Below are 11342 nucleotides of genomic sequence, written 5' to 3' on the forward strand. Positions count from 1 at the left end.
TATATAGTGACTCATTGTGATTTCGGGGTTTGTATTTCCCAGTGACTAATGATGTTAAGGAAGTTTTACGTGTGTTCCCATGTTTTTTCCCATGACCGGAGCTTACTCTTTGGTACTAAACTGTCTAAACCCTCAAAATCCTGTTAGAATCATGAACAAAATTGCTTTAGACCTTTGATCTGGAAGGTGTCACAATTTTCAAATTTAATCTTCCTCTTCTCTTTTCATTATTCAAAGCTTCTTTCTTTCAGGAAACATTTTAGTTTTATTTTATAAAGTTTCCAAGCTACTTCTGTTAAAATTATTCCTAGATATTTTATGTATTGATATTTGTGGCTAAACAAGATACCTTTTAAAAAATATTCTATTTGTTGATACTATATATGAAAAGTTGATTTGTAGATAATCATCCTGCATCCAGCCAGGATGCAGGATAACTTACAAGAAAGTTTATAACTTTCTTGTAAGTTATAATAGTTTTTCAGTTCTAGTTATAATCATATCACATTAAATAAGTTTTTTTCAAACAGATCTTTTCCTTTAGCTTCTCTATTGCATTGCCTATAATAGTGGTGCTCAAGCAGGGTGATTTTTGCCTCTCAAGAGATATTTGTCAATGTCTGGAAACAGTTTTCCCACAACTGGAGAAGTTTCCATCTAGTAGGTAGAGGCCAGGGATGCTGCTAGACACCTTACAATGCAAAGGATTACTCCACATAACAAGGGTCATTTGCCTCAAAATGTCAGTAGTACTAAGGTTGAGAAACGCTGCTTGAGAACATTCAGAAAAAACAATAAGTAGTGCTGAGCATAATGCAGTCTTGTCTTATTCCCAATTCAATGTGGATTTCTATCATTCATTAACAAGTATAAAATTGGATATAAATTAGTAATTATAAAAGTGAGAATTTATTCAAGAATGCTTTGTAAACTAGTATTTCTCCTGTGGTGACAAGCTCGCCATGGCAGTGATTTTCAAGATGTGTGACTTGTAGAAAAGGTGTGAAGAGGTAGGAAAAGAAGTCCACTATGTGGTTGACTATTCCCCTTAGAACAAGATACTTTTTTTTTTTAATGTGCAATCTTTATTAATACAAATGTAACATAACAAGTGGGCATTGAACATTTAAAGCATACATGGCATATGGATTTTTGCACAGTGATTGCAGTAGTAATGACCTACTAAAAACATTCATGCAACATAGGAATGAATAGAAGAACAGAGTAAACATGGACATACATTCAAAAGAAAGGGGACGTGGGGGGCTGTTCAATTCATATAAAGTTTCAGTTATGCAAGATGAATAAGTTCTAAAGATCTGTTGTACAACATAGGACCTATAGTTATCAAGACTGTATTTTTTAAAATTTTATTCATTTGTTTATTTATGGCAGCGTTGGGTCTTGGTTGCATCAGGCGGGATCTTTGTTGAGGCACGTGGGATATTTCCTTGCGGCGCGGGGGCTCTTCATTTTGGCACGCGGGTTTTTTTTTTTCTCTCTCTCTGTCTCTGTCTCTCTCTCTAGTTGAGGCGCGCGAGCTCAGTTGTTGTTGTGTGTGGGCTTAGTTGCCCCGTGGCCTGTGGGATCTTTGTTCCCTGACCAGGGATGGAACCTGAGTCCCCTGCATTGGAAGGCAGATTCTTTATCACTGAACCACCAGGGAAGTACCAACAATACTGTATTGTGCACTTAAAAATGTAAGTGGATAGAGTTCAAGTTAAGTATTCTTACCACAATTTTAAAAAGTAAAATGAAAGAAGCATGGTTCAAAAATAAGTAGTTTTAGCAGAACATAAACATAAAAGTTGAAATCAATTAAGCTTTTTAAGCAATTCAACATCACTTTTCATGAACACCATAAAAGAGAATATTTATCAGACAGTTAATTAATCCTTCCTCAGCTCCACCACTAAGTAGCAGTATGACTTTGGGTAAGTTACTGCTTTGTCTCAGTGTCATCTGTAAAACAGAGATAAAAAAGAACCTATCTCATAGGCTTGTGGTGATGATTAAATATGTAGAACAAGATACTTCTAATATTAAATGTTTTAAGATTCTGTCTCAATTTCAGTGACGTGTTTTCTTATTCTAAGTGCTTCCATTATGTACTGGCTTTCCAACTTTAAGAAATGGCACTGTTTATTATACAAATAACAGAATACATAATTTGAGCAGGTGCTGTTTTTAGATACTTTACATACTTAATCCTCTTATTAACTTTATGAACTAAGTAATATTAATCCTACTTTACAGACGACTAAACTGTATCAATGAGTGAGGTAAATAAAAACTTATTCAAGGCCATGGAGCTGGTCAGTTTTAAAGCCAGGACACAATCCTATAGCGCCCCCTTTCTTCCCAGGTGGTACTAGCCACCTGAGGCCCTTGGGTCTGATCCAAGCTTGCATGCTCATTGTTTGCTCCTGAAAGCAATTACCCCAGTAGCTGCTAGGTAGCCCACAGTGGAGGGGGTCGGGGCATCCCAACACTTGTCGGTAGTGTCTTTTTTTTTTTTTTTGCGATACGCGGACGTCTCACTGCCGTGGCCTCTCCCGTTGCGGAGCACAGGCTCCGGACGCGCTGGCCCAGCGGCCATGGCTCACGGGCCCAGCCGCTCCGCGGCATGTAGGATCCTCCCAGACCGGGGCACGAACCCGCGTCCCCTACATCGGCAGGCGGACTCCCAATCACTGCGCCACCAGGGAAGCCCTGTATTGTCTTAATTGCCTAGGTACCCTCCTGTTCCCTATGCCTACCTCCAGCTGTGGAAATGCACCTGGGTTGCAGCTGCCTATTCACTGTATATCTTTCAAGTGAGAGTCACCTTTTCTAGACCAAGAGTTCTTGTTTAAGTTTTAGCTTTGCATTTAGTTAGAAAACCCTACTATTTTGTAAATTTAAGATGTGTATACAAGCTGGGGGAGGAGGACATTAGGGAGATCTAAAGTTTCACTACTTAATTTCTTCTATATCCACTTGGACTAGCTGAATTTACCAAATCCTGACTCTGTATCTGAGTGTTGAGGAAAGCCTTTTTTTTTTTTTTTTAAATGCACCCACTGTACCTCAGGAAGCTTTCACCAAACTCACATTAATGAACCTAACCTTCTTGTGCTCCAATATCAATCTCTTTACACATAATTATAATGCAAAACAGATTTATTTGTGAAGTGAAAAGGAAAGCACGCTTCTGTCAAATGGAGAAGATCAAGATTCTTAAGTAGCTGACGTTGGGACCTGCTGGGTGGGAAGATTTGCTGTGTTGCCATCAGGTGTTGTCTTTTTACCTGATGTTTCAGATGCTTCAGCAGCCTTTTCAGGCTGTCCTTCACTCTGGGCCGCCTTTTCTAAGTCCTTCTGATAGTTAAGCTGGTATTCCAGGTAGCTTATGTTCCTGGTCTGTTCATCCAGGAACTTCTTCATGAAGCGTGAGAGCTACAGAAATAAAACAAGGAAGAACTCATCGAGGCCCTTGTCTGCAGTGGGAGGCAATCTAAGATCTTGCTACCCAAATTATAGCTCAGTCCTAGTCCAGCAGTCCTAGGAGCTTGTCAGAAATGCAGAATCCTGAATCCCCTCCAGGCCTACTAAATCAGAATCTATATTTTAAGAAGCAACTAGGCAATTCATATGCATATTGAAGTTCAAAGAGCACTGATCTATGACCTTCAAGACCTCCAGATGAATACAAACAACCACTTTCCATGAGTATGAGTGTTAAGTCAACTCATCAAAAGTACAGATTAATTTAAGTAATAAGCTACCACTGCAATGTTTTTCCACCCTATCTCAATGACATGTAAGTTTCGAGTAGGCTCCCAGACCCCATTTAGGCATTTAAATTGTAGTGTTCTGGCATAAGGCTCAGGCATTTGATCATTTTCAGGGCTCCTCAGCTAGTCCAGTATGCATCTAGGTTGATAACTTTTCTACTAGGTCATTTTCTTCACTTCGACTTCCAGAAAAGTTAAAGGGTTGGTGAGAAATAAGTTACCACTGCGAGGTAGAGTGCTCACTATGAACCGAGAATACTTTAGAGAAGTCTATAGAATAGGTCACCACTGACATTCACTTTTGTAGGGGCAGTCTAGGACAGTGGTTCTCAAGATGTGTTTAATTATATCCAGAATGCGTTATTCCTGAAAAGTCGTCTTCCCCTCTTGTATTGAGTTGCATTTCTCCTTGCCAGGACACCTACTCCTCCCACATCCAAGAAATAAGTTCATATATATTTCCTTCGGGGGAAATAGACACATTAGCTAATCCATTGCCTTGGGCTCTTTCCCAAAAGCAAGCCATAATCCAGAAGTGAAAGATGACACTGCTTTCAGAACCAGTTTACTACTTACATTGGTTTCTTTATTCTTAGAAGCCAAGGTCTTCAGTTCTTGCAGCAGCGTGTTTAACGCTTTCTCCAACTGCAGAGCAGACTCTATAGCTTGTTTGCCAGTTCCCCAGTTATCTATATCAGGCCTCTGTTGGAGAGAAACAGGGGAGTCACTATCCTACCTGAGGCACAGCTTGGTTACATCCTACTTCCTGGGTAGAATTATGACTAGGTTTGCAGAGGTCAATGATTTCCACACTTCCTGGCACAATGGAATCAGTGGAGCACCTTAAATACTGATGTTTGGCTTTCAACTGCAGACATTCTGACTTAATTGGTACAGAGGAGCAGGGTTTTTCAAAGCTCCCCAGGTGACTTTAATGTTCTGCAAAGCATGGGTACCATTAGCACAGTTATATGCACTATTCCATTAGCTTTGGGATTTCATTAGCTTTGGATGGTGGTTCAGTTCAGTCACCAGACATTTAGTTTTCTTTATAGACCTGGAGTTAAAAGAACCCCCTCAGATAAGTAGGAATGTTGCTAAATGTAATACCTTCGACTAAGGCTCAGATTGTTTCTTTAGTGTCTGTTCCAGTGAAAAAAATGTTTGTTTTACTACATCGAAGAGAAGGCTGTATTAAATACCTGAGCGTGCATCTGAATTAAAGATCTAATATAGGAAACTAACAGCTCTAGGAAGAGACCAGTAGTTCTTCTCAAACTATACAGAGGATTAGAATCATCTGGAGAGCTTGGTAAGACACAGCTCCTTGGGCCCATCCTTAGAGAGTCTGATTCAGTTTATCAGAGTGAGGTCAATGAATCTGCATCTCCAGTGAGCTTCCCAGGTGATGCTGGTGCTGTGGTCCAGAGATGACACTTTGTATGGCTCCTTGAGAAAAGCCAAACATACATTTAGCGGCTAAAGTTTACTGAAAATGATATGAAGAGGCTACAAAGAAGACACATGCTTGCCCTCACGTCCCGTGTAGGAACATGAGTAAGCTAACAAGTCAGGTAGCAACTAATAATTTAGTTCTCTAGACCCAGCAAAGGCCCCATGGAGATCATCATAACAAAGTTACATAGTCACCTTAATCACCGGAAGGCAGACTTTACACTTATATTTTCTTAGATATTTTATGAACTGCTTTGCATGCTCTCTCTTCACCTCAGCTTGATCTTGGAAAAATGTATGAAAAGAAGGCACTTCTGTATCTTCAATGTAATAACAGGCCTGGGACAGGGATAAGAATAGGGAGAGACTGGAGGTGAGAGAAGTCTATGTTTAAGACTGGAATCTCACACAAACTCACTTTGTTGTCTCTGTGGCTATCCAAAGAGGCCTTCTTTGTTCAGTCCAGAGTCCTCAGTTTGTCCTTTGACTTCCAGAAGGCCCCAGCTGCCTTCCCGAACCCAGGCTACTTCAAAGAGAAGCCACTCAGATTCTAATATGCTGGTGCCTAGCATTTTGCTATTAGGCCTCTTTAAGGGTCAGATTTATGAACCCTATATGCTAGCACTGTAACCAGTAATTATGTCGACAAGTGGCAGAAGTCCAGCATAAATTAAGTGCCATTGTAAAGTCAATCTATTTCATTAACCCTACCACATCTACATTAGCTCTAAAATAGCAGACGGGTGAAAAATTATTTATAACAGTGTCTGATGCCCATACAAGTTTTGGGAATCCTCTGGAAAAGAACTGTGATTCTCCCAATAATAGGCCACAATTTGCAATCACAGCTCTAAATCATTGGGCCACAGAGAAGCAAAATCCCAGCCACTAAATTGTTGTTACATCTAGTATCAAACAACAAACATGGCCATAACCACAATTAGAAAGGATATATAAGGTATATTATCCAGATCAGAACTGAAACCTCCCTCACAGTGGCTCAAGGACCCATACTAACCATAGATAAATAAGCATCACTGACATGCAGCTCATAAGATGCTATTTGATTAATAGCAACCCTACACTCTTCAGAAAGAAGGCCCTCTGCCTGGGACGCCATCTCAACCTTAGGAAAAACCAGGCATAAAAAGTGCTACCCCCCAAGATAAGGGACTTCTTAAATACTAACAAGCATATAGCCAGCCTACTTCTATCCAGCTGAAAACAAGATGAAATTCCATCCAGCTGAGATTAAGAGCTACCAACCTACCAATAAGGACGTTGTTTCTACACAAAAGAACAAATCTGACTTGAGAAAAAGGTGGAAAAAAGTTAATCCTCCTAACTATCCCAGCCAGTGTTTAGTATTCTCTCTCATGTTCTATCTGACTATGATTTGAGAGGGCTGATTTACTTCCTGAATAGGGAAGTGTTAACAGAGTAGATTAATTACCTTTAATTGTTTCCTTTTTTCAGAAAGTATTTATGGCATATCATGCTAGGTCCTATGGAGGATCTAAGAAAACTGACTAAAATACATTTTTTGCCTATAAGGGACATATCCCCCATCCCATAAGGCCTCAACATACACAGTTGATCTTAAGGCAGGATATGATGGGACTTCTGAATTGTCAAAGGCATATTTAGATGACAGGATTAGGGCAGATTTCTTTGGTAAATTAGCATTTGAAATTGGCCTTGGAAGGTGAATAAGAATGTAGAGAGGTGGAAATGGAAGAAGGGCATTTCACCTGGAGAACAGGTACACACAGGTTGTAGGGACAAAATATGACTGGTTTCTCCAAACTGCAGTAAGACTGTTCCATTTGGGAACCTTTTGGCTCTTTCTTCATTAGTAAGTAATAGATGCTGAATCAATATTTGTTAAATAAAAATATATTTTACACATGCAGTGGTATAAGATTTCCCATAGTCTGGTGAATTCTTAGTTTGAGCCTAATCCATGTCTGGTTGAACTGAAATAGAAGTGAAAAATATTTCCATATTTTTAGAAAATAGAAAAAAGAAAAAAATTATGTATAAAGCTACCACATTAACTCATCTGTTGTTGATGACGTGTTTCTTTCCTCTTTTTTTCTGTATATTGGTGAGGTCATTTTTAAGTGATTAGATAGCAGTATTTTTTTAAATTTTAATTTGTTTTATTGAAGCATGATTGATTTACAATATTGTGTTAGTTTCTGCAAACTAAATCTCAAATATTAATAGAGAAATATGAGTCATAGGGAAGTAGGAAGTTGAGGGAAGTCCAAATAGAGTAGCACGGAATAAGGGTACCTAGATCATTTGAATCAGGGAATGTGTCCAGATCTAGTTGAACTTTATTCTTTGGTTGGAATGACTTCTGTAAGCGACTTACGAAGTACTATTGGTGATATTTAAAGAATATTGGAGAGAAATGCCAAAATACAACTCAAGACTTTTATATCCTGGCAGAAAAAAATGCAGAAATTTGCACTAGATGAAAATACGTATAGTTACACCAACTGGCATCTGAAAATCAAGGGTGGCCATTTATTGGATTGGGAACAATTTAGCACAAGGTTTGGGTGACGTGTTACAAGGCATTACACTCCACATTATCTTCTTTTTTATTTATCTTTCTTAAGTCAACAATTTGGATGAATAGAGTTTTATACTGTAATCAAAGTCACAAACGTCACAAATGTGGGAGGAATAATTAGCATGCATCATGACATACTAACAGCCAACAGAACTCAACAGGTTCAATCAAATTGGTTGAAGCTAATAGGATGAAATGTAACTAAAGATGAATGTAAAATCCTATATTTTGGTTCAGTAAATCAATAGCCCATAAACAGAGAGAGGGAGATCTCAGTGAACAGTAGTTCATGTGAAAAAGACTCAGATTTTTAATCAGTTGAATGTTCAACATATCCAAAAGCTGACAGAAAAATAAATGCAATTCACTTTTTCCACCTCAGGCAGATAAAGCCTTGTTTTATTGAACGATGGATCTATACATTTGCAGAGGCCACTATGTACAGACAAGAGATGGAGAGCTTTAGTTGTTGGTCTCATTCCTCGTGATCTCTTCCTGCTTGGCTTGGAGTTGCTCTCAGAGTGCTTCCTTGATCTTAGACCTCAGTCTGGTCAGCAAGCTGCGTCTTGCTGGGCTTGTCTGTTTTCAGCTTGTGGAAGTGTTCTGTGAGAATCCACTTGTTTTTAAACATGTTCCCCTTCACCTTCGGGTGCTGGCTGTGATACATGTGGTGATCAGTCTTCTTAGATTCATGGTATCTTCTGAGCAGCCAATGCAGAATTCTCATCCAGGTTACCTTCTCAGGCATTTGAACAATGAGAGTACATTTTGCATGCCCATGTCCCCATCCCTGCCCTTGAGACAGGCCAAGGTGTTTTTCCAGCATTGAGCGCAGGACTGGACAGTTAAAGGTTTCCAGATGAGCAGCCCATCTTAGATCAGCTTCCCAATCCATTGTTGGGGATTGACATTGGTGATTTTGTTGGTCTCATTTGGGTCTGACCAGACCTTATTTTTGCTGCAGTGAAGGATAGTGGAGGTGAGCCTCTTTTGAAGCCTCCTGGCTGCAATTCAGTTTTCAATTAGCCATTTTAGTGACCAGATCACAGGAGGTAACTAGTCCTGTTGTAACTTGGCAGTGACTCTTGTTTGAAGGGTCCACCCATCCAACACACACTTACCTAGCACTTCCCAAAGTAGCTGATCAGTGCTACATAGTAATAAAGGCAAACAAAGACTTGAAGAGCTTTTTGTTTAACATTTTATCATATTTGTATTTAATTCTGGTGCCACATTTTTGAGATATTGATGAACTGTAACATAACTGAATGAAGGGGAGTTTTATTTATTTCAATATTGGTGTTATACAGGGTTAACGCCTGACCCAGCAAGGACCCTCCTGGACCCTGTTTCTAGGCTACAACCAGCACTGGTTGGACTAGTCACTGCCTGGGTCATAGCAGTTGTTAAATATTTTGAATATAACCCTGAACCTATTGAAATGTTAGGGCTGCAAGATATAGAAACTAACGAGTGTCTGCTCTACTCACAAACTCTTTCAGTTTCTGGGAAGACTCAGATATGTTGGGGCAGGTTCAAGCCACATGAGCTGGCCATTCTGGCCATGGGTGATTGGACCAGGGACAGACACTGTACCCAAGCTGAGCCAATGAGTTTCTCTCTTCAGAAACTTGACCTGAAAGACACAGCGGTTGGGACTTGTTGGGGCTGAGTCACCATAATGACATCATTGCCCAAAGGGGAAGGTCCATGAATTCCTGGTCCTACCCTATCCAGGGTTTGGATGTTTAACTCTACCAGTAGTAGCTTTCCAATAAATTCCCATTTTTGCTTACATTTGCTAGAGTAGCTGTTTCTTGTAACCAGAACTCTTAACTAATATCCTATATTAGCATGTGGAATGACTACTACTCGTTGTCTTGTTCACAGCCTCCAGCACCAAGCATAGTGCCCAGCATGGATTAGACACTCAAGAAATATTTGCTGCCTCAATAAACAGCTCTCTGTAGGAAGGAGAAGAGCACCTTGAATCCATCCATCCATCTATCTATCTATCTATCTATCTATCTATCTATCTATCTGATTTGGATAAATATATAGGGTTGAAAATGGGGACATTTCATCCACATTGCTGGAGTATGTATGATCTCTGGAGGAAAAACAGATTTACGTGCCTCTTGCTTTTGCTCGTAATTTTTTTTCATTAAAGTTTCCTCCCAACTAAAAAAAAAAAAAAAAAATTTGTGTTACAAAGTAGTAGCACTTAGAAATGCTTATATGTTGATGAAATGGATGGATAAAAATCCTTTACAACAACCCTGCAAAGCAGATGTTATTCCTTCTTAGGGAGGTAAAAAGCAAGGTCTCAGAGAGGTCAAGTCACCCACCTACAATCACACAGCTAATTAGTAGCAAAGTCTGAATTTTGAACTCATCTCTGTTTGACTCCGAAAATCAAGGCTTTTTCTAACGTGCCAATCATCTCATTGTATTCAAATAAATACTTTCCTTTTGTGATTTATTTATGTAAGAATATGAAAAGACCTATAAGGATACAAACATTTAAAACGCACTTAACTAGGGCTTCCCTGGTTGCGCAGTGGTTGAGAGTCCGCCTGCCGATGCAGGGGATGTGGGTTCGTGCCCCGGTCCAGGAAGATCCCATATGCCGCGGAGCGGCTGGGCCCATGAGCCATGGCGGGCGTACCGAAAAAAACAACAACAAAAAAATTTAACTATACTATGGACTCTTTTTTATGGAAAAAAATGAAAAAATATTAAACAAAATATAAAACTTGATAAATAGCAAATAATCCTGTGTACAATATAAGATACTTGAAATTTGTTCTTTGTTTCTTCAGGTATGCCTATTTTTTTTCTACTTCAGGTATGCCTATTTATTTTCTAACTTGTTCCCTACAGGCTGGGACTTTATTATATATAATTCTAGTATGAGTATGTGAAATTATAGCTTTCAAAATAAATATGGTTTTTATGAGTGAATAAAAAAACACTGTATATGAACTTCTAGGGAAAATATAAATCATTTACTTTAATAGGCTCAAGGAAATAACAACAAGCAGGCATTGTGATTGATATGATAATGGATATGCACATAAATATATTTCATAGAAAATTAAATACACAAGAGTAGGAATACATTAGTGTTTTAGACTGCATAATTTCTCTGAAGACATTATCACAAGCACCAAAACCTTGGGAGTTTGGGATTGACATGTACACACTGCTATATTTAAAACAGATAACCAACAAGGACCTACTGTATAGCACAGGGAACTCTGCCCAATATTCTATAATAACCTAAATGGGAAACGACCTCAAAAAAGAATAGATACATGTATATGTATAACTGAATCACTTTGCAGTACACCTGAAACTAACACAACATTGTTAATCAACTATACTCCAATGTAAAATTTTTTTAAATTAAAAAAAATAAATAAAGTCACTGTAGTAGCCAGTTCCATAGCTTCAACTGACATGTTGATTTGTGGTTCATTTAAATGCATGTTTCATTTAAATGCATGTTTCATTGAAAAAGCGTG

Source organism: Grampus griseus (assembly GCF_964374135.1).
Source record: "Grampus griseus genome assembly, chromosome: 5".
Taxonomy (NCBI): Eukaryota; Metazoa; Chordata; class Mammalia; order Artiodactyla; family Delphinidae; genus Grampus; species Grampus griseus.